Source organism: Saimiri boliviensis, chromosome 12 (assembly GCF_048565385.1).
Source record: "Saimiri boliviensis isolate mSaiBol1 chromosome 12, mSaiBol1.pri, whole genome shotgun sequence".
NCBI lineage: Eukaryota > Metazoa > Chordata > Mammalia > Primates > Cebidae > Saimiri > Saimiri boliviensis.
This window is the reverse complement of record NC_133460.1, coordinates 16,919,222-16,940,471: the sequence shown is the minus strand read 5'-3', so window position 1 is coordinate 16,940,471 and position 21,250 is coordinate 16,919,222. Positions and strand designations below refer to the sequence as shown.

The window sequence follows — 21,250 nt, the reverse complement described above, 5'->3', positions numbered from 1 at the left end:
AAAAAAAAAAAAAAAAGAAAGGAAAAGAAAAGAAAACATGAACATAGAAAAAAATTCCGAGCATAATTTCCCAAGTATTACAATTCCAAATATTAACTCCCCATTGCTGCTATAATACATTACCAGAAATGTGGCAAACGTAATGGCTTAAAGCAGTATGAGTTGCTGAGTGTATTCACTCATGCCTGTAAATCCAGAACTTTGGGAGCCTGAGGCGGCAGGATGACTTCAGCCCAGGAGTTCAAGACCAGCCTGGGGAAACATAGCAAAGCACTGTCTCTAAAATATAAACAAAGGCCAAGTGAGGTGGCTCATGCCCGTAATCCCAGCACTTTGGGAGGCCAAGGCAGGTGGATCACTTGAGGTCAGGAGTTCGAGACCCGCCTGACCAACATGGTGAAACCCCATCTCTACTAAAATACATAAAATTAGCCAGACATGGTGGCACATGCCTGTAATCCCAGCTACTTGGGAGGCTGAGACAGGAGAATCTCTTGAACCAGGAGGTGGTGCAGTGAACCAAGATCATGCCATTGCATTCCAGCCTGGGCAACAAGAGTGAAACTGCATCAAAAAAAAATTATATATATAATAAAATATAAATACAAACAAAAGTAAAAATAATTTTTTAAAAAGCAGCACAAATTTATTATTTGCAGTGCTGGAGATGAGAAGTCCTAAAATTGAGGGGTGGGCATGGCTGTGGTCCTCCTGGAAGCTCTAGTGAGAAATTGTTCCCAGATTTTCCAGCCCTAGAGGCTGCCTGCATTCCGTATCTTGCAGCCAACCTTGTGATTATATTGAGCTTGCTTAGATAATCCAAGATGATCCCCCCATTCCTAGATTCTTAATGTAATGACATCTGCAAGGTCTCTTTCGGAATGTAAGGTAATACATTCACAGGCTCAAGGAATTGGGATGTGCACCTATTTGGGGGGTGGGGGAGGTCATTGTTCACCATATACAAAGTGCAAATGAATAAAAGATAAATCCCCCTCCCTCAATGACTCCCAAGACTCTAATCAGCCCAGGACAGCTTTGAATGTGGCTGAACACAATTCATACACTTTCTTAAAACATTATGAGATTTTGCATGTGTGACTTTTTTTTTTTTAGTTAGTGTTAGTGTATTTTATGTGTGGTCCAAGACAATTCTTCTCCTTCCAATGTGGCCCAGGGAAGCCAAAAGATTGGACACCCCTGTCTAATGTTTTATGTAAACTCCAGTATATAATTATCTTCATTATATTTTACAAATGATGACATAGTATATACCCTGCTTCCTGTCCCTGACTTCGTTTCATTTAATAACACATCTTAGTTATTATCCCATTGCCAAAGCCTAGGCTCTGAACCAGTAAAGTTGCAGGACTTGCAAAGAAGTCCAGTTAAGTAGAGAAAAATGTAGCATCCAGAGAGCAGGTGCTAGAAAATCAGGCCAGGTCAAGGATCCTAACAGGTGGGTAGAGGCCCTGGGAACCCTGGCACTATTTGGAATTCCAAGAGGTGGATCAGTTGCAGGAGCTGTGATATTAGAGAGCTCCAGCCACTGGGCGGGGTCAAAGGCAGGACCTGGGTGTTTGGAGAGGAATGGTGAGATGTAGGAGGAATCCAGTCCTGGGAAAGTTACCAAAACAGGCACTCAAGAACAGAGAACTCAACAACCACAGAAACAATCCCACAAATATTTACTTAGTGGTTGCTACAGGCCAGGTGCTGAGCGGAATGCTGGTTTCTATCTAGGATGAGACAGGCGTGATCCAGGTCCTCCCACACCTTCACCGTCAGGTAGAGACAAACCAGTAGAGAGGCTGTTGCTATCAAGACGGTAAGCGCTGTGGTTGGGGAGGAAAGAATTCTTTGGGAGAGTCGGGGCGGGGAAGGAGAAAACAATTGATCCAGATATATTTATCAGGGCAGGTTAATTGCTACAGCAGATAACCTTCCAATCTCAGTGGCTTAATACAATAAAGTTTACTTCTCACTTATGTTACAATCTAATGCTGGTTGAGGAAAGGGTAGGTTCCACGTAGTCATTCAGTGAGTGACCCAGGCTCCCTCTATCTAATGGCTCCACTGCCCTCCCCTGAGAGTGTCAGTTGCCTGTCAGATCCTCTGCATCCACCTGGCAGGAGGGAAAGAACACTGTGGAAGATAACATGGAAAGTTTTCATAGGTCAGACCTTGAATAGATACTGGTCATTCTACCCACTTTCCATTGGCCGGAACTCAGTAACATGGTCTCATCCATCTGCTTGGGAGCCTGGGAAATGTAGTCCAGCTATGAGCCCAAGAGGAAAAGAAACTAGGGTTTAGTAAATGCATAGCAGTCGGTGCTGTACCAGACTTGGGAAGATGGGGAAACTCCCTGGAAGAATGGTTTCTAAGCTGATGCCTGGAGGATATGTAAGAGTTATCAGGATGAAGGAAAGGGAGGAAGGGAAAGGCAATGTTGTCAACAAACGGATTAATGTAAGCAAGCATTGAAAATCATGGTATGTTGAGAACAAAATTTATATTTTTTCTGAGATGCTCTGTCACCCAGGCTGGAGTGCAGTGGTGCAATCTTGGCTCACTGCAACCTCCACCTCCTGAGTTCAAGCCATCCTCCTGCCTCAGCTTCCTGAGTAGCTGGGATTACAGACGTGTCCTACCACACTGGCTAATTTTTGTGTTTTTAGTAGAGATGGGGTTTCACTATGTTGGTCAGGCTGGTCTTGAACTCCTGACCTCAGGTGATCCGCCTGCCTCAGACTCCCAAAGTGCCAGGATTACAGGCATCAGCCACTGTGCCCGGCCTTAACAAATATTTATTAAGCACTTACTATGCAACAGGAAAGCATCTGCTATAGTTTGGGCAAATGGGAATACTGCAGTGCTCCAAACATCCCTAAATTCTTGCCTCTGTTGAGCCTGCATTCCAATAGTGGGGACAGTCACTAAACACACAATAAGTATGTTAGATGGTGACAACAGTGTGGAGAAAAATAAGTCAGAGAAAAGGCTGGGAGGGAGTGCAATTTTCTGAGAATCACCAGGGAAGATTTCACTGAGGGGACATTTAGACAATGACCTGGAGGAAATGTGTCAAACCATTGGGCTATGTTTGCAAGAGGAATGTTCCAGTAAGAGCTTGAGTACCAAGGGCTTGAGGTAGGAGAGAAATGGTCAAGTGTACTGGCAGCAAGGAAGTCCACCCAAGTGGCCATCAACTGAGTGAAGAGATAATGGCAGAGGTGAAGTCAGAGAAATGGCCGGAGGCCGGATCTCGGGCCTTGGAGGACACCATCGGCACTTAAACTATGTGAGTGAAATGAGCTGGAGAGCACTGGAGAATTTTGAGGAGAGAAGGAGCATTATGTGACTTAGGTTTTAATAAAGTCACTCTGGATTCTGTGTAGAAAAAAGATTTGGCTGGGCGTGGCCAGGCATGGTGGTTCACAGCTATCATCCCAGTACTTTAAAAGTCTGAGGCAGGAGGATTGCTTGAGTCCAGGAGTTCGAGACCAGTCTGAGCAACATAGGGAGATCCTGTCTCTAAAATAGCCAGGCATGATGGTGGACACTTGTGGTCCCAACTGCTTGGGAGGCTGAAGCAAGAGGAATACGTGAGCCCAGGAGTTTGAGGCTGCAGTGAGCCATGATGGAGCTACTACACTCCAGCCTGGGAGACAGAGTGACACCCTATCTCAGAAAGAAATTTAAAAAAATAAAATAAAAATAAATAAATAAATAAATAAAAAGGCCAGGTGCAGTGGCTCATGACTGTAATCCCAGCACTTTGGGAAGCTGAGGTAGGCAGGTTACTTGAGGCCAGGAGTTTGAGACCAGCTGGCCAATATGATGTAACCCCATTTCAATGAAAAATACAAAAATTACCACAGCGTGGTGACACACACCTGTAATGCAAGCTACTCAGGAGGCTGGGGCAGGAGAATTGCTTGAACCTGGGAGGCGGAGGTTGCAATGAGCTGAGATGGCATCACTGCATTCCAGCCTAGATGACAGAGTGAGTGAGACTCTGTCTCAAAAAAAAATATTGGACCAGGAAGGGTGGGGACGAAGAGGGGAAGGATGAAGGACAGAGGTAAGAAAATGCAATAATCCAGGTGACAGGTGATGCTATGCTGCGGAGGGGGAACAAAGTGCCAACAGTGGAAATGGTGAGACGTGAATCCGTTCTAGAAACACTTTGAAGATGGACTCAGCTGGATTCACCGGCTGACTGGCTGTGGGTTTTAAGAGAGTGGGGTCAACCCAAAAGCAGAATGAAGTGCTGATACAGGCTAAAGCATGCTTGAATCTCAAAACACTTGTCTAAGTGGAAGAAGTCAGGTCCTCTAAGTCAGGCGTCCCCAAACTACGACCCGTGGGCCGCATGCGGCCCCCTGAGGCCATTTATCCGGCCCCCGCCGCACTTCAGGAAGAGGCACCTCTTTCACTGGTAGTCAGTGAGAGGAGCACAGTATGTGGCGGCCCTCCAACGGTCTGAGGGACAGTGAACTGGCCCCCTGTGTAAAAAGTTTGGGGACGCCTGCTCTAAGTTGTTGCCAAGGACAACAACCTCAGCTGTTTGGAAATGGGGTGAGTTTCGCTTTGGACTTGTCATGTTTGTGGTGCCTATGGACATTTAGAGAGTGATGCTCTGTAGTTTTGTTGGTTTTAGGGACAGAGTCTCACGCTGTCGACCAGGCTGGATAGCCTGTCCACATATTGCATGATTAAATTCATGTGAAATGTCCAGAATAGGTAAATCCATGCAGATGGAAGGCAGACTGGTGATTGGGGGGTAGTGGGAAATGGGAGAGATGCCTGTAATCCCAGCATTTTGGGAGTTCGAGGTGGGCGGATCACCTGAGGTCAGGAGTTCAAGACCACCCTGGCCAACATAGTGAAACCCTATCTCTACTAAAAATACAATGAGTACGGGGTTGTCTTATAGGGTGATAAAAATGTTTTGGAATTAGATAGAGGCAGTGTTTGTATAACATTTGAGTGCACTCAGCGCTGCTGGATTGTTCACTTTAAAATGGTTAATTTTATTGCTTGAGGCCAGGAGTTCGAAACCAACCTGGTCAACATAAACCAACCCCCATCCCTACAAAAAATAAAAAGTCAGCCCAGCTTGGTTGAATGCACCTGTAGTCCCAGCTACTTGGGAGGCTGAGATGGGAGGATCGCTTGAGCACAGGATTTGGGGACTGCAGTGAGGTATGATCATACCACTGCCTGGATGACCGAGTAAGAACTCACCTCCAAAAAAAATAAAAAATAAAAAAATAAAAGGACGAGTTTCATGTTCTGTGAACCTCACTTTAATAAAAAAAAAAAAAAATAGGTTTAGAAAAAATCTTCCAATGTCTTTGGTCTGAAAAGTACATGTATGAAGTGTGTGCGTGTGTGTGTGTGTGTGTGTGTGTGTGTGTGTGTGTGTGTGATGGATTCTCGCTCTTACACCCAGGCTGGAGTGTAGCAGAGCGATCTCGGCTCACTGCAACCTTTGCCTCCCAGGTTCAAGCAGTTCTCCTGCCTCAACTTTCCAAGTAGCTGAAATTACAGGTGCCCACCACCATGCTCAGCTAATTTTTGTCTTTTTATTAGAGACAGGGTTTCACTATGTTGGTCAGCCTAGTCTTAAACTCCTGGGCTCAAGTGATCTGCCCACTTCAGCCTTCCAAAGTACTGGGATTACAGGTGTGAGCCACCGCACCCGGGCTTGGTCTGAAAACTTAAAAGAATAGGGTTGCCATTTACTGAGAAGGAGAAAACTACAGAAGGAGCAGGGGTAAGGGAGAAGATTCTGGTTTTCAGTGCTGGATGATTCTTAATTTGAAGACGGCTAATGAACATACAAGTGAGATTGTCAAGAACACAGAGAGATGTGCTTGGATTTCAGGGAAAATGCTGAAGAAATTTGGGAGTCCTCAGCATATAGCTCATCTTTAGGCTTCCAATTGGCTGATATTTAAGTTTCTGCTTCTCATAGGAAGAGGACAGAAATAGAAATTACTTTGTTACAGAAAAGTAAACAGTTTTATGTGTTGAACATCCAAGATCATGGACTGAAATTCGTACCTTCTGCATTCGAGTGGATTGCAGCTCTTTAAACCCAGCCAGGCATGACTGATCTGGAGCCAGGCAGGGCCGGGCTTGCTGGGAGGGCGGAGGAAGCCTGCAGAGCTGTGAGCTTTCTCCAGTGTTTCTGCAGAGTCCCTGGAGAACAACAGCTGACTTTGTGTATTCAATAAAGATATATCTGTCATGCCTACTGGCATTGTTTTCGTCCTGCTGAGACTTGTTGGTTGGAAAGCCAGAAGGAATGTACCTGGTTTGCTAGCACTACCAAAATTTTGCCAAGCTAAAGGATGCAGGGTTTTGTTTTGTTTTGTTTTTTGTTTTGTATTTGAGATGGGATCTCACTCTGTCACCCAGGTTGGAGTGCAGTGGTGTGTGATCTCTGGTTCAAGCAACTCTCCTGCCTCAGACTCCCAAGTAACTGGGATTACAGGCACACACCATCAAGCCCGGCTAATTTTTGTATTTTTAGAAGAGACGGAATTTTATCATGTTGGTCAGGCTGGTCTCAAACACCTGACCTCATGATCAAACGTCTGACCTCCTCGGTCTCCCAAAGTGATGGGATTACAGGTGTGAGCGACTGCGCCCGGCCGGGATGCAGTTTGTAGAACAACAATCTTCCACTGTTGGTGCTTGCGGGCAGTTAACAACCATCACCAGCAAATAATAGTAACAGTGGATTCAGTCCTCCTGTGTGCCCAGTACTCTGCCAAGGGCTTTGCATTCATCATCTTACTTTGTTCTTACATGAAGCTTGAGAGAGAGGTATCATTTTTATTTTTATTATTTTATTTTATTTTATTTGAGACACAGAGTCTCACTCAGTCACCTAGGCTGAAGTGCAGCGGCATGATCACAGCTCATTGCAGCCTCATCTTCCCAGGCTCCAGCGATCCTCCCACCTCAGCCTCCTGAGTAGCTGAGACCACAGGCATGCATCACCATGCCTGACTAATTTTTGTATTTTTGGTAGAGATGGGGTTTTCCTATCTTGCCCAGGCTGGAACTCCCTGGGATCAAGCAATCCACCCGCCTCGGCTTCCCAAAGTGCTGGGATTATAGGCGTCAGCCCAGCCAGTAGGTATTCTTATTATAAGCTCCAGTTTTCCACGTATTAAACAAGCACAGAGAGGTTAAGCGATTTGCCCAAGGGCACACAGCAAGTATATGAAGAATCAGGAGGCAAACCCACATATGTGTGACTTTCAAGTCTTGTGCTTTGGAAGAATAAAACCAGGAAATGCCAGAAGTTTCCTCTTTCCCCACTATGCAGTCAGTGGCTAGAGGTGTGGTCTGGGTCCCCCAAGTGACCATGTGCCTCCTCACCAGCCCTTAGCACAGGATTGGCACATAATTGGTGTTCGGAGCTTCCTGAATGAATGAATGGATGAATGACTGAATAAATGAATAAGCACACAAAAGATTTGCAAGTATCACATTGCATTGAGCTTAGTAATTAATGAGCCTATTTCTCCAGCTAGGCTGTGAGCTACTTGAGGAGAGACACTTCCTTACATACTATAACAGTGATATCCAACATGCCAGAAAGATTTAGAGTACAGGTTAAAATGCATGTACCCTGGAGGCGGACTGCTTAGGTGCAAATTGTGACTCTTCTTCTGTACAAGCCATGAGACTCAGTGCTTTGATTTTTCTCACCTGGAAAATAGGAAGAATAGTAATAACTACCCCATAAAGATATTTATTAAGATTAAATAAGGCAGTGGCTCACGGCTGTAATCCCAACACTTTGGGAGGCTGAGGCGGATGGATCACATTAGGTCAGGAGTTTGAGACCTGCCTGGCCAACGTGGTGAAACACCATCTCTACTAAAAATACAAAAACTAGCCAGGTGTGGTGGCTGGCACCTGTAATCCCAGCTACTTGGGAGGCTGAGGCAGGAGAATCACTTGAACCTGGAAGGTAGAAGTTGTAGTGAGCCGAGATCATACCCTTGACTCCAGCCTGGATGACAAAGAAGACTCTGTCTCAAAAAAAAAAAAGATTGAATAACTTAAGACTCTGGCACATAACAGATGTTCAGTAAACATTAGCTGTGTGTCCATGGAAGCACAGAGAAAGAAGTACCTGGCTGTCCCTGGTGGGGTCAGGTAGAGATTGCACTCTGTTACCTAGAATAAAAATAGATAAGTGTCTTTACATAGTCTCACTTGTAAGTGGTAGCTAGACAATGGGTACACACGGACATACAGAAGAGGAAGTTTCTGACATTTCCTGACTTTATTCCTCCAAAGCACAAGACTTGAAAATCAGACATATTTGAGTTTGCCTCATGATGCTTCATTTAATTGCTGTATGACCTTGAGCAAATCACTTAACCTCTCTGTGCTTGTTTATATGTGGAAAACTGGGGATCATCATAATAATGCTTACTGGCAGGTGCAGTGGCTTGTGCCTGTAATCCCAGCACTTTGGGAGGCTGAGGTGGGTGAATTGCTTGAGCCCAGGAATTCAAAACCAGCCTGGGCAACATGGGGAAAACCCGTCTCTACCAAAAACCACAAAAATTAGCCTGGCATGGAGAATCCAAAAGTGGGGAGAGGGAGAAAGGGGTGAAGGATGGAACACTGCCTATTCAGTACAATATATGCTATTTGGGTTTTGGGTACCTTAAAAACCCAGATTTCACCACTCCTCACTATATCCGTGTAACACAACCACACTTGTACCTCTAAATTCATAAAAATAGAAAATTTAATTTCAATAAATAAAAAGCGATGATGGAATTGGCACCCCCCAAAATTGAGGGGGAAAGACTAGATAAGGTTTCCAAACAATTATTAGGTGTTAAGAACTGAGCTAAGCATCTACTATGCATCTTTGAATTTAATCTTTACAACAGTTACATGAGATACGCACTATTGTTATCTCATTTTCCTGATACAAAGAGTGAGGCTAAGAGAGATTAAGTAACTTGCCAAGATTCACAAAGCAAGTAAGTGCAGGTAAAGAAAGGAACTACGGATACTCCTCCTTGGCTTACAGTGGGGTTGCATCCTGATAAACCCATCATGAGTTGAAAATATCTTAATAGAGCTAGTAGGCATGACTTGACTCCAGAGGTGGGGCTTAGACACTGGACCAAATTGAGAACTAGCTAAAACGAGGCCAGAGCAGAAGCAGCTTTCCATAAGACACACCCATTAATGTGCCATGTCAGTTTATCATTGCCATGACAATGCCCAGAAGTTACCATCCCTTTCCATGGCAACAACCTGACAACCCAGAAGTTACCACCCCTCTTCCTAGAAACGTCTGCATAAACTGCCTCTTGATTTGTATATAATTGAAAGCGGATGTAAATATGAGTGCAGCCCTGCCTCTGAGCTGCTATTCTGGACACACTGCCTATGGGGTAGCCCTGCTCTGCAAGGAGCAATCCCTCTGCTGCTGCTGTGCACTGTGGCTTCAGTAAAAGTTGCTGTCTAACACCACCAGCTTGCCCTTAAATTCTCTCCTGGGCAAAGCCAAGAACCCTCCTAGGCTAAGCCCCAACTTGGGGTCTTGCCTATCCTGCATCAAGCTGAAATGCACCTACCAAACATCATACCTTAGCCTACCTTAAGTTCAGAACACTTACTTTAGGCTGGGCACAGTGGCTCACACCTGTAATCCCAGTACTTTGGGAGGCTGAGGCAGGTGGATCACTTGAGGTCAGGAGTCCAAGACCAGGCTGGACAACATGGCAAAACCCCATCTCTACTAAAAATACAAAAATTAGCCGACTGTGGTGGCGTATGCCCATAGTCCCTGCTACCTGGGAGGCTGAGACATGAGAATCTATTGAACCCAGGAGGTGGACGTTGCAGTGACCCAAGATCACACAACTGCACTCCAGCCTGGCCAACAGAGCAAGCCTCTGTCTTAAAAAAAAAAAAAAAAAAAAATGACACTTATTTTAGCCTACACTTGGGCAAAATCATCTAACATCCTAACATCAAGCCTAATTTATAAGAAAGTATTGAGTATCTTGTGTAACGTATTGAATACTGTATTGAAAGTGAAAAACAGAATGGTTGTATGGGTACTCCATGTACAATTTCTACTAAACAGATATTGCATTCATACCATGGTAAAGTCAGAAAATCCTGAATTGAACCATCATAAATCAGGGATTGTCTGCATTGTCCCTGAAAAACAAAACCATTCTAGGCAATTCAAATAGAGGGAATTTGATACAAAAAGTTAATTACACCTATGATTCAACAGCTGAGAAGCCAAACCGGAGATGGTGAAGCAAACCCGGACTCAGAAACATCAGGAAGCTTCTCTCACAGCTGGGCTGGAGGGGCACAGGGAGGACATGGTGTTACAGATGCCCAGAGCTGCATCATGCCCAGAGCTTGGTCCACCTAGAAGGAGCCAGAACCACAGGAGGGGTTGCCCAGTGAGAAGCTAAATAAACCATGGAAGAGGTGCAGCCTCTGCTGGGAAATGTTCTCTGAACTTGGGGAACGAAGGACTGCCCCAGCTCCCAACCTGGTCCCACCGTCCAATCTCCTTCTAGTGCCTCTTTTGGGCTCAGTTTAGCTAGAAGCCAATTGACCAGTTGGCAGTAGAGCTTGGGAAATGTAGTTTGCATTAAAAATGTTAGGGATGACCAGGTGCAGTGGCTCACACCTGTAATCTCAGCACTTGGGATGGCTGAGGCGGGCAGATCACCTGAGGTCAGGAGTTCGACCAGCCTGGCCAACATGGTGAAACCCTGTGTCTACTAAAAATACAAAAATTAGCCAAGTATGGTCGCACGTGCCTGTAATCTCAGCTACTCAGGAGGCTAAGGCAGGGGAATTGCTTGAACCCGGGAGGCAGAGGCTGCACCAGGCAGAGACGGTGCTTCTGCACTCCAGCTGGGGCAACAGAGCGAGACTTTGTCTCAAAGGAAGAAAGGAAAGAAAGAAAGAAAGAAAGAAAGAAAGAAAGAAAGAAAGAAAGAAAGAAAGAAAGAAAGAAAGAAAATGGCAGAGAATGGATCTAAGATCAAACAGGTCACAACCCACATGTTGGTCTTGTTAGAACTCCAGCCCCTCACATAGTGTGTGGCACACACAGGCACTCCATAAATAGAAAGAAAGGTAGGAGTGAGAGCAAAGGGCAGACAAACACTGTAGTCCATGCTCTTAACGCAGAGGGAGCAACCTCCGATGCCTACAGCAGCCAGACAGATGACACAAAGGCATGGCATGAGCCAGTTCTAGGGAGAGGTGAGGACCCTGTCAAACTGGAGAACACACCCCCTGTCTAAATGGGGCAGCCCGACTAGGAAAGCTTCCGCCAATTTCTGCCGAGGAATGCAGGTTCGGTGTTGCCAGATCTGCTGACTTCTCAGGAGAAATGGAAAATCCTGATTTTCAAGTTCAATCTGCTACTTTTTAAATGTTGGCAAATGAATCAAATCCAAATGAGCCTGGGGCATCTTGCTGGGCTGGAAAGCAAAGAAGTTTATCAAAGACCATGCGAGGTCATGGTCCCATCAGGACACAGAGGCAGCCTGGCAGGGCTCCCACTTGCTCAAGTTCGACCATTTTTTGGTATCAAAAAGAAGGAATGAATCATCCTGGAACAGAAAAACCACGTTAGTGGAGAAACTGGTAAAATTTAAATAAATTCTAGAGTTCGATTAATAGTAATGTATAAACATTGGTTTCTCAGGTTTGTCAAAGGTAACATGTGGCCATGTAAGACATTAAGAAGTTAAGACTCTTGGCCAGGCGCGGTGGCTCATGACTGTTATCCCAGCACTTTGGGAGGCTGAGGCGGGCGGCTCATGAGGTCAGGAGTTTGAGACTAGCCTGACCAACATAGTAAAACCCCCATCTCAACTAAAAATACAAAAATGAGCCTGGTGTGGTGGCATGCCCTTCTAATCCCAGCTACTCAGGAGGTTGAGGCAGGAGAATGGCTTGAACCCAGGAGGCGGAGGTTGCAGTGAGCCAAGATCATGTCATTGTATTCCAGCCTGGGCGACAGAGCGACACTTTGTCTAAAAAAAAAAAAAAAAAAAAAAAGTTAAGACTCTCACTCTTCACTCAGGCTGAAATGCCGTGGTGTGATCATTGCTCACTGCAGTCTCAGTCTCCGGGGCTTAAGCTGTCCTCTTGTCTCAGGTTCCACAGTAGCTGGGACTACAGGCGTGTACCACCACACCCAGCTAATTTTTCATTTTTTGTAGAGATGGGGTCTCTCTGTTGTCCAAGCTAGTCTCAAACCCATGGCCTCAACTGATCCTTCTGCCTCAGGCTCCCAAAGCACTGAGATTACAGGCATGAACCAGTGTATCCAGCCTAAAAAAAAAAATTATTTAACAAAAATAATAAATGATCCAGGCATATGTGTAATCCTAGCATTTGGGCAGGCTGAAGCAGGAGAATCACTTGAGCACAGGAGTTGGAGAACCGCCTGGCCAACATATCAAGACTCTATCTCTACAGAAAATTTTTAATTAGCCATAATTTAAAAATATATAATAATTGGGCATGGTGGCTCACGCCTGTAATCCCAACACTTTGGGAGGCCAAGGCAGGTGGATCACTTGAGATCAGGGGTTTCAGATCAGGCTGGGCAGCATGGCAAAACCCCGTCTCTACTAAAAACACACAAATTAGCTGGGTGTGGTGACGCATGCCTGTAATCCCAGCTACTTAGGAGGGTGAGACATGAGAGTAGCAGTGAGCGGAGATCGAGCCACTGCACTCCAGCCGGGACAGCAGAGCGAGACACTGTCTCAAAATAATAATAATAATATTAATAGTAAATACCATTGAATGAAACATCTTAAGTCTATTTTTAAAGATCAATGAATTCATAATGATATTTTTAAAAGAGAAAGAGAAAACAAGAAAGAACTATTTGTCACCATCAGAGGCAGCTGTTGCATCAAGTCCTTACTCTAAAAATAGTAGGGATAACAAGGAAAGAATTTATTCTGCCCTGGTCAATGAGAGAAAGAAGCTCTTCTTTAAGGAAGAACGCCAGCTCACAAATGTCAAAGGAATGAGAGCCTTAGAACTTTGCAACCCCAAACAAAATAATTGACTCAGACAATGATCATCAATGGATGCTGAAGTTGCAAGGTGAAAGGTTCAAGGGAGGCTGGATATTCAACCACCACCTCCTGGGTTCATGCAATTCACAAGCGGCCACATCATCAGGCCATAGAGAACTTACTGGTTCTAAGAGAAGAAACGACTTCACAATGGAATGATCAAGTTGTCACCACCTAACCCCATGGATCAATCTTAGCTTCACTAATGAGACAGCTTTGCATTCTGAGCTTTCTGGTGTGATGCAAGAACATATTTATAACCCCACCCAGGAAGAATTCTTGCCAATAATGTGTAGCCAAAATCTGGTCAAACCATAGGTTTAGTTTCTAATATATGGGAAATACAGGAGACAGAAGGACAAGTGAAATATCCCACAAGAAATCAATGAAAGTCTGGAAGGTAGACCATTCTATCAGCAAGACAATGGTCCTAGTTGCTTCAGCAAGCCAATGACCTGGAAGAAATGGAGGGAGAACGGGAGGGGAGGTTAGTTTAGACTTAAAAAGACTTAAGAGATAGAATCAGGCCAGCGACAGTGGCTCACACCTGTAATCCCAGCACTTTGGGAGGCTGAATGCTTGAGCCTGAGTTCAAGACCAGCCCTGGCAACATAGCTTGTCTCTATTAAAAGTAAATTTTTTTCAGGTTTTTTTTTTCCCCCTTTGAGACGGAGTTTTGCTCTTATCACCCAGGCTAGAGTGCAATGGTGCAATTCTGCTTCCTGCAACCTCTACCTCCTGGGTTCAAGTGGTTCTCCTGCCTCAGCCTCCCAAGTAACTGGGATCACAGGTGCCTGCCACCACGCCTGTCTACTTTTTTGTATTTTTCGTAGAGACGGGGTTTTGCCATGTTAGCCAGGCTGGTCTGGAATTCTTGACCTCAGGTAATCCACCTGCCTCAGCCTCCCAAAGTTCTGGGATTACAGGTGTGAGCCACCATGCCTGGTCAAAAATAAATTTTAAAAAAGAGAGAGAGAGATGATAAAACCCGATTTGTGAATATTGACTGGGTCCCGGTTTGAACTGATAGTAAAAGACATTTTGAGGGCGACTGGCCTCAAAATATGGGGAATTACATATGCATATATAGGAAATTACATGTTAATAAAGATCCTATAATCTCAGCACTTTGGAAGGCTGAGGTAGGGGATCGGATCATTTGAGCCTAGGAGTTCAAGACCAGCCTGGGCAATACAGCAAACCCTGTCACTACAAAAAATAAAAAATAATAAATCAAAAATTAGCCAGCCGTGTTGGCATACACCTGTAGTCCCAGGGGGTGGCCTACAGGTCCACATCCTGGAGGATGAGGAGGGAAGATCACCTGAGCCCAGGGAGGTTGAGGCTGCAGTGAGCTGTGATTATGCCACTGCACTCCTATCTGGGTGACAGAGTGAGAGTCAGTCTAAAAATATAAAAGATCTGGGGCTCATTTTGTTTTGTGTCATGATGGTATTGTGACTAAGTAGCATCTCTCTTTTTCTTTTTTTTTTTTTTTTTCTAAGAGATGGGGTCTCACTATGTTGCCCAGGCTGGTGTCCAAACTCCTGGGCTGAAGCAATGACTCACACCTATAATCCCAGCACTTTGGGAGGCCAAGGCAGACTGATTGCTTAAGCCCAGGAGTTCAGGACTATCCTGGGCAACATGGAGAAACCCCATCTCTACAAAAAAAAAAAAAAATTAGCTGGGCATGGTGGTATGCACTTGTAGTCCCAGCTGCTTACTGGGCTGAGGTGGGAGCATCACTTAAGCCCTGGTCGAGGCTGCAGTGAGCTGAGGTTGCACCACTGCACTCCAGTCTGTGTGACCAAGTGAGACCCTGTTGAGACCCTGTCTCAAAAAAACAAAAAAGTTGCAAAGCATTAATATATTTTTTCTTTTATTAGCTAGGATATATCTATAAAAGAAAACTGTCCCCATATCAGTTATGTGACTACCCTCAGATTCCATTTGATAGGACAGGCAAAATATATGCTTGACTCTCTCCTTTTACTTACAGATTTTCAAAATAATAAGTCAGTTCCCTAGTGTATTAGCTGACTATTGCCACATAGCAAATTACCACACTTAGTGACTTAAAACATTACTCATTTATTACATGACAATTCCTGACAGTTGGGAACCCCAGCAAGGCTTAGCTGTGAGCTCTGCTTCATGGTCTCGTGGGGCTGTGATTAATGTGTCTGCCAGGGGCTGGGCATGATGGCTCACACCTGTAAATCCCAGCACTTTGGGAGGCCAAGGTGGGAGGATCAGTTGAGCCCAGGAGTTCAAGACCAGCCTGGGCAACATGGCAAAACCCTGCCTTTACAAAAAATAAGTTTAAAAAATTAGCCAGCTGTGATGGTGGCCACCTGTGAGGCCAAGACAGGAGGATTGCATGAGGCCAGGAGCTTGAGACCAGCCCAGGCAACATAGAAAGTTCCCATCTCTACAAAATATTTTTTAAAATTGGTTGGGCATGGTGGCATGTGGTCCCAGCTACTCAGGAGGCTGAGGTAGGAGGATTGCTTGAGATGAGAAGGTCAAGGCTTCAGTGAGCTCTGATCACACCACTGCACTCTAGCCTGGGTGACAATGTGAATGTCTGCCAAGACTTGGGTCTCATTTCAAGGCTGGACTAGGAAAAGCTGGTTGTTAGCAGGATTCAGTTCCTCAAGAGTTGTTGGACTATGGGGCCTCACTTCCTGTCTGGTTTTTGCCCAGAAGCCACTCTCAGTTCCTGGCCCTGTGACCCTCCCAGCATGGTAACTTGCTTCAGCAAAGCCAGCAAGGGAAGGTGCTAGCGAGATAGTAGGGAGCAACTTACATAGCCTAATTGTAGAAATGACATCCCGTCACCCTTGCTGTCTTTGATGATTAGAAGGAAACCACCAGATCAGCCTACCCCAAGTGGAGGGGACTGCACACAAGTGTTGGCACCAGCAGGCGGAATCACTGGAGGCATCTTAGAGCCTGCCGGCCAAACCTAGCATCTTTCAAAGATGACTATGGAGTGTCGCTCTGTTCTTTAATATGGCTTGAGTCATAGAAGGATTATTCTAGCTGTGTGTGGAGACTCTAAACCAGCGGAGGCTGCATGTGCGGTAGCTCACACCTGTAATCGCAGCGCTTTGGGAGGCCAAGACAGGGGGACTGCATGAGGCCAGGAGCTTGAGACCAGCCCAGGCAGCAGAGCAAGGTCTCATCTCTACAAAATATTTTTTTAAATTGGCTGGGCATGGTGGCGTGTAGTCCTAGCTACTCAGGAGGCTTAGGAGGGAGGATTGATTGAGCCCACGAGTTTGAGGCTACATTGAGCTAGGATGACACCACACACTCCAGCCTTAGTGACAGCTTGAGACCCTGTCGCAAAGAAAAAAAAAAAAGAAATTCCTCCCCAACCTCGAAGACAGAGCCAGGGTAGAAAGGATGGAATCAAATGGATCTGCTATCAACATCCCCACGGTTTTGTTTGCTACTCGAATATTTGAATTTTTTTTTTTTTTTTTTTTTTTTTTTTTTTTTTTTTTAGACAGGTTTCACTCTGTCACCCAGGCTGGAGTTCGATGGTGTGATCTTGGCTCACCGCAACTTCCACCTCTAGGGTTCAAGCAATTCTCTGCCTCTGCCTCCTGTAGCAGCTGGGATTACAGGCGCCTGCCACCACGCCCGAGTAATCTTTGTATTTTTAGTAGTGACGTGGTTTCACCATCTCAGCCAGGCTGGTCTTGGACTCCTGACCTCGTGATCCACCTGTCTCAGCCTCCCAAAGTGCTGGGATTACAGGCGTGAGCCACTGTGCCCTGCCTCCTTTTCTTTTCTTTCTTTTTCTTTTCTTTTCTTTTCTTTCTTTCTTTCTTTCTTTTTTTTTTTTTTTTTTTTTTTTTTTTTTTTTTTTGAGACAGAGTTTTGCTCTGTCACCAGGCTGGAATACAGTGGCGCAGATCATGGCTCACTGCAGCCTCAACCTTCTGGGCTCAAGTGATTCTCCCACCTCAGCCTCCCGAGTAGCTGGGACTACAAGTGTGTACCACCATGCCCAGCTACTTTTTTTGTTTGTTGTAGAGACTGGGTCTTGCTATGTTGCCCAGGCTGTTCTTAAACTCCTGGACTCAAGTAATCCTCTTGCCTCAGCCTTTCAAGTGCTGGGATTATAGGCATGAGCCATTTTGCCCACCTTAAACTCTAGCTTTTAAGGCCTCATAATTGTCGATGTTTTAAAGACTGTTTATTTCTAATCCCCTACGTGTAAAAAATAAAAATTTAATTTTAATTAAAACAAATAAGACTGCCTGGCTCATTTCCAGCTGTAAACCCACACTAGCTAGAAGGGTTTTCTCTTTCAGTAGATCAAATCAAGTGAAGTTCTCTTATGTTCCTTCCCAGCGTGAGCCAGTGATTTAAGGCCACTTAAGTAGCAATTAAATAGTTTCAAAAGTGAATCTGACTCATTAAGCGTACATACAGTTGTCTGAAAGACTTGGTCATAAATCAAAGCAAGCCCCTCCTATTCTTTTTAAAGACATAAGCACTGTTTATTAGGGTTTTTAATTTTTTAAATTACATAAATGATATCTGAACATACCCCTTTAAAAAACAAAAGCCATACATTTAAGGATCAAATTCTCCTTGATCATGCCGTTTTTTTTTTTTTTTTTTTTTTTTTTTGAGACACAGTCTTGCTGTGTCACCCAAGCTGGACTGCAATGGAGCAATCTCGGCTCACTGCAACCTCTACCTCCCGGGTTCAAGTGATTCTCCTGCCTCAGCATCCCAAGCAGCTGGGAGTATAGTTGTCCGCCACCATGCCCAGCTAATTCCTTGTATTTTTAGTAGAGATGGGGTTTCGCCATGCTGGTCAGGCTGATCTCAAATTCCTAACCTCAAGTGATCCACCTGACTCAACCTCCCAAAGTGCCGAGATTATACGCTTGAACCACCACACCCAGCCCTACACATGTTTATCCATGTTCCTTCCCTTTCTTTCCAGAGATAACTACTGTTAACAGTTTGATATGTATCCTACTACAATTTGGTCTCTGCAGTTTCATATATGTCCGTGTGTGTGTGTGTCTGTGTATGTGTGTGTGTCTGTGTGTGTGTGTCTGTGTGTGTATGTATATATACCCATTAAATATTTGGTTTGTATCTTTCTAAAACATTGTCTCTGCATTTATTTTACTTATTTTTTATTATATTTTTTGAGATAGGGTCTCGTTCTGCTGCTCAGGCTGGAGTGTAGTGGTGAGATCAGAGCTCACTGCACCCACAGCCTCCGGGGTTCAGGCAATCCTTGAAAGTAGCTGAGACTACAGGCACGCGCTAATTTATTTTTATTTTTATTTATTTATTTATTTATTTATTTATTTATTTATTTATTTTAGTAGAGACAAGGTTTCACTATATTGCTCAGGCTGGTCTCGAACTCCTGGGCTCAAGCCATCCTCCCACCTCGGTCTCCCAAAGTGTTGGGTTTACAGGTGTGAGCTACCACGCCCAACCTGTGTTTCTGCATTTATATAAATAAATACATATACCTATTTAGATGTATCCTATTGTTTCGCAAGGTTTTGTGTAAATACGGTAATGTTATATTGCAGGTGTTGTTCTGCAACTTACTTTTTCCTCTCACACCCCACATCCAGTCCCTCAGCAAATTGTGTCAGCTCTTCCTGAGCACTATATCCAGAATCTGGGCACCTCCACGGTTTTCACCCTGCTCCCTGCTCTACCCTTGGCACCCTTAGTTCACTCTCAGCAATCCCTTTTATTTTTTGTTTCTTTGAGACAGGGTCTCACTCTGTTGCCCAGGCTGGAGTGCAGTGGCGTGATCATAGTTCACTGCAGTGAACCTCCCTGGCTCAAGCAGTCCTTCCATCTCTCAGCCTCCCAAGTAGCTGGGGCAACAGGGGCATTCTACCATGCCTGGCTAATTTTTAAATTTTTCGTAGAGATGTGTTCTTGCCATGTCGCCCGGGCTAGTCTCAAACTCCTGAGCTTAAGTGATCCACCCGCCTCTGCCTCCCAAAGAGCTAGGATTACGGTCGTGAACCACTGACCCAGCCAGCAATTCTAACAGAGTGAAACTTATAATGTACTGGCATGGCGGCTCACCCCTGTCATCCTGACACTTTGATAACCCAAGGCAGAATCACTTAAGGTCAGCAGTTCGAGACCAGCCCAGCTAACATGCTGAAACTGATCTCTACTAAAAATGCAAAAATTAGTGAGGCATAGTGGTGGGTGCCTGTAATCCCAGCTACTCCAGAGGCTGAGGCATGAGAATCGCTTGAATCTGGGAGATGGAGGTTGCAGTGAGCCAAGATTCTGAAGATCGTTCCACTGCATTCCATCCTGTGAGATAAATGGAGACTTAGTCTCAAAAAAATAAAAAGAGTGAGACTTATAATCTTTCAGTCAGATCTACCCAAAAGAATCAAAAGCAGTGACTCAAACAGTAAACACCCAAACTCATCGCAGCATTATTCACAATCACCAGAAAGTGGAAACAACCCAAACATCCATCAACAGATGAATGGACAGACAAAATGTTTGGTCTCTACACACAATGGAATATTATATAACCTTTTAAAAAGAAGAAAATTCTGACACATGCTACAACATGATGGACCCTGAAGAAATTATGTAAAGTGAAATTAGCCATATGCGAAATAACAAAAACAAGTTTGATTCCACTTATATGAGGTCCCTAGGGTAGTCAAAATCATAGAGACATGAAGTAGGATGGCTGCCAAGGGGTTGGAGAGTTATTGTTAAATGGGTATAAAGATTTTTTTTTTTACATTGGAGTCTTGCTCTGTAGCCCAGGCTGAAGTGCAGTGGTACGATCTCAGCTCACTGCAACCTCCACCTCTGGGCTCCTGGTTCAAGAAATTCTCCTGCCTCAGCATCCAGAGTAACTGGGATTATAGGCACACACCACCATGCCCAGCTAAATTTTTTTGTATTTTTAGTAGAGACGGGGTTTCACCACGTTGGCCAAGCTGGTCTTGAACTCCTGACCTCGTGATCTGCCCCCCTCAGTCTCCCAAAGTGCTGGGATTACAGGCATGAGCCACCATGCCTGGCCCAGGTATAAAGTTTCCATTTGGAAAGGGGAAAAAGTTCTGGAGGTGAATGGTGGTGATGGTTACACAACAGTGTAAATGTGTGTAATGCCACTAAGCTGTAAACTTAAAAATGGTTAAATGGGTGGGCATGGTGGCTCATGCCTGTAATCCCAGCACTTTGGGAGGCTGAGACAAGAGGATTGCTTGGGTTCAGGAGTTTGAAATCAGCCTGGACAAGATAGAGAAACCCCTTCCCTACAAAAAAAAAAAAAAAAAAAAAAAAAAATTAGCCTGGCATGGTGGCATGCACCTGTAGTCCCCAACTACTCAGGAGGCTGAAGAGGGAGGATCACTTGGGGCCAGGAGGTGGAGGCTGCAGTGAGCCCTGATCTTGCCACTGTACTCTAGCCTGGCCAACAGAGTGAAGTCCTGTCTTAAAAAATGAAAAATGGTTGAATGTTAAATGTTATGTTATGTATATACAGGTATTGATCGACTTATGACCTATGCAACTTACAACCATTCGACTTTACAACCACAATCGCTAGCCACGACTTTTCCGCGTCTGGCAGCACAAACATTGCCCAGCTGGGCATACAACAGTGCGGACCAGCTTCCGGCAGCACTACCATTTTTTACACCTGTATTTTGTATTTTTGTATGCACCTGTATTTTGTAATTTTGTATGTTTTGCAAATATTAAACCAGTTGTACTGGTAATGCAGTGTTTTACTTAAACCTGATGAATGTAAAAATAAGAAACAGTGTAGAGATGATACAAGTGGCATAAAATGAACAAAGAAAATTATGATATATAACAATAGTGAAAGAAAATTATGAGAAAATATGACTTAATGATTTTTTTTTTTTTTTTTGAGACGGAGTTTCGCTCTTGTTACCCAGGCTGGAGTGCAATGGCGCGATCTTGGCTCACCGCCACCTCCGCTTCCTGGGTTCGGGCAATTCTCCTGCCTCAGCCTCCTGAGTAGCTGGGATTACAGGCACGTGCCACCATGCCCAGCTAATTTTTTGTATTTTTAGTAGAGACAG

General features: G+C 44.7%; 1 protein-coding gene across 1 annotated transcript in view; it reads left to right on the top strand.

Moving 5' to 3' along the window:
- Positions 1 to 1,714: 1,714 nt before the first annotated feature.
- Positions 1,715 to 21,250, top strand: part of SCNN1B (sodium channel epithelial 1 subunit beta) — a 107,934-nt gene continuing 88,398 nt past the window's right edge. Inside the window, exon 1 of the mRNA XM_074381928.1 lies at positions 1,715 to 1,828. The gene's annotated coding sequence lies outside the window, so the exon portion shown is untranslated. The remainder of the gene's footprint in view (positions 1,829 to 21,250) is intronic.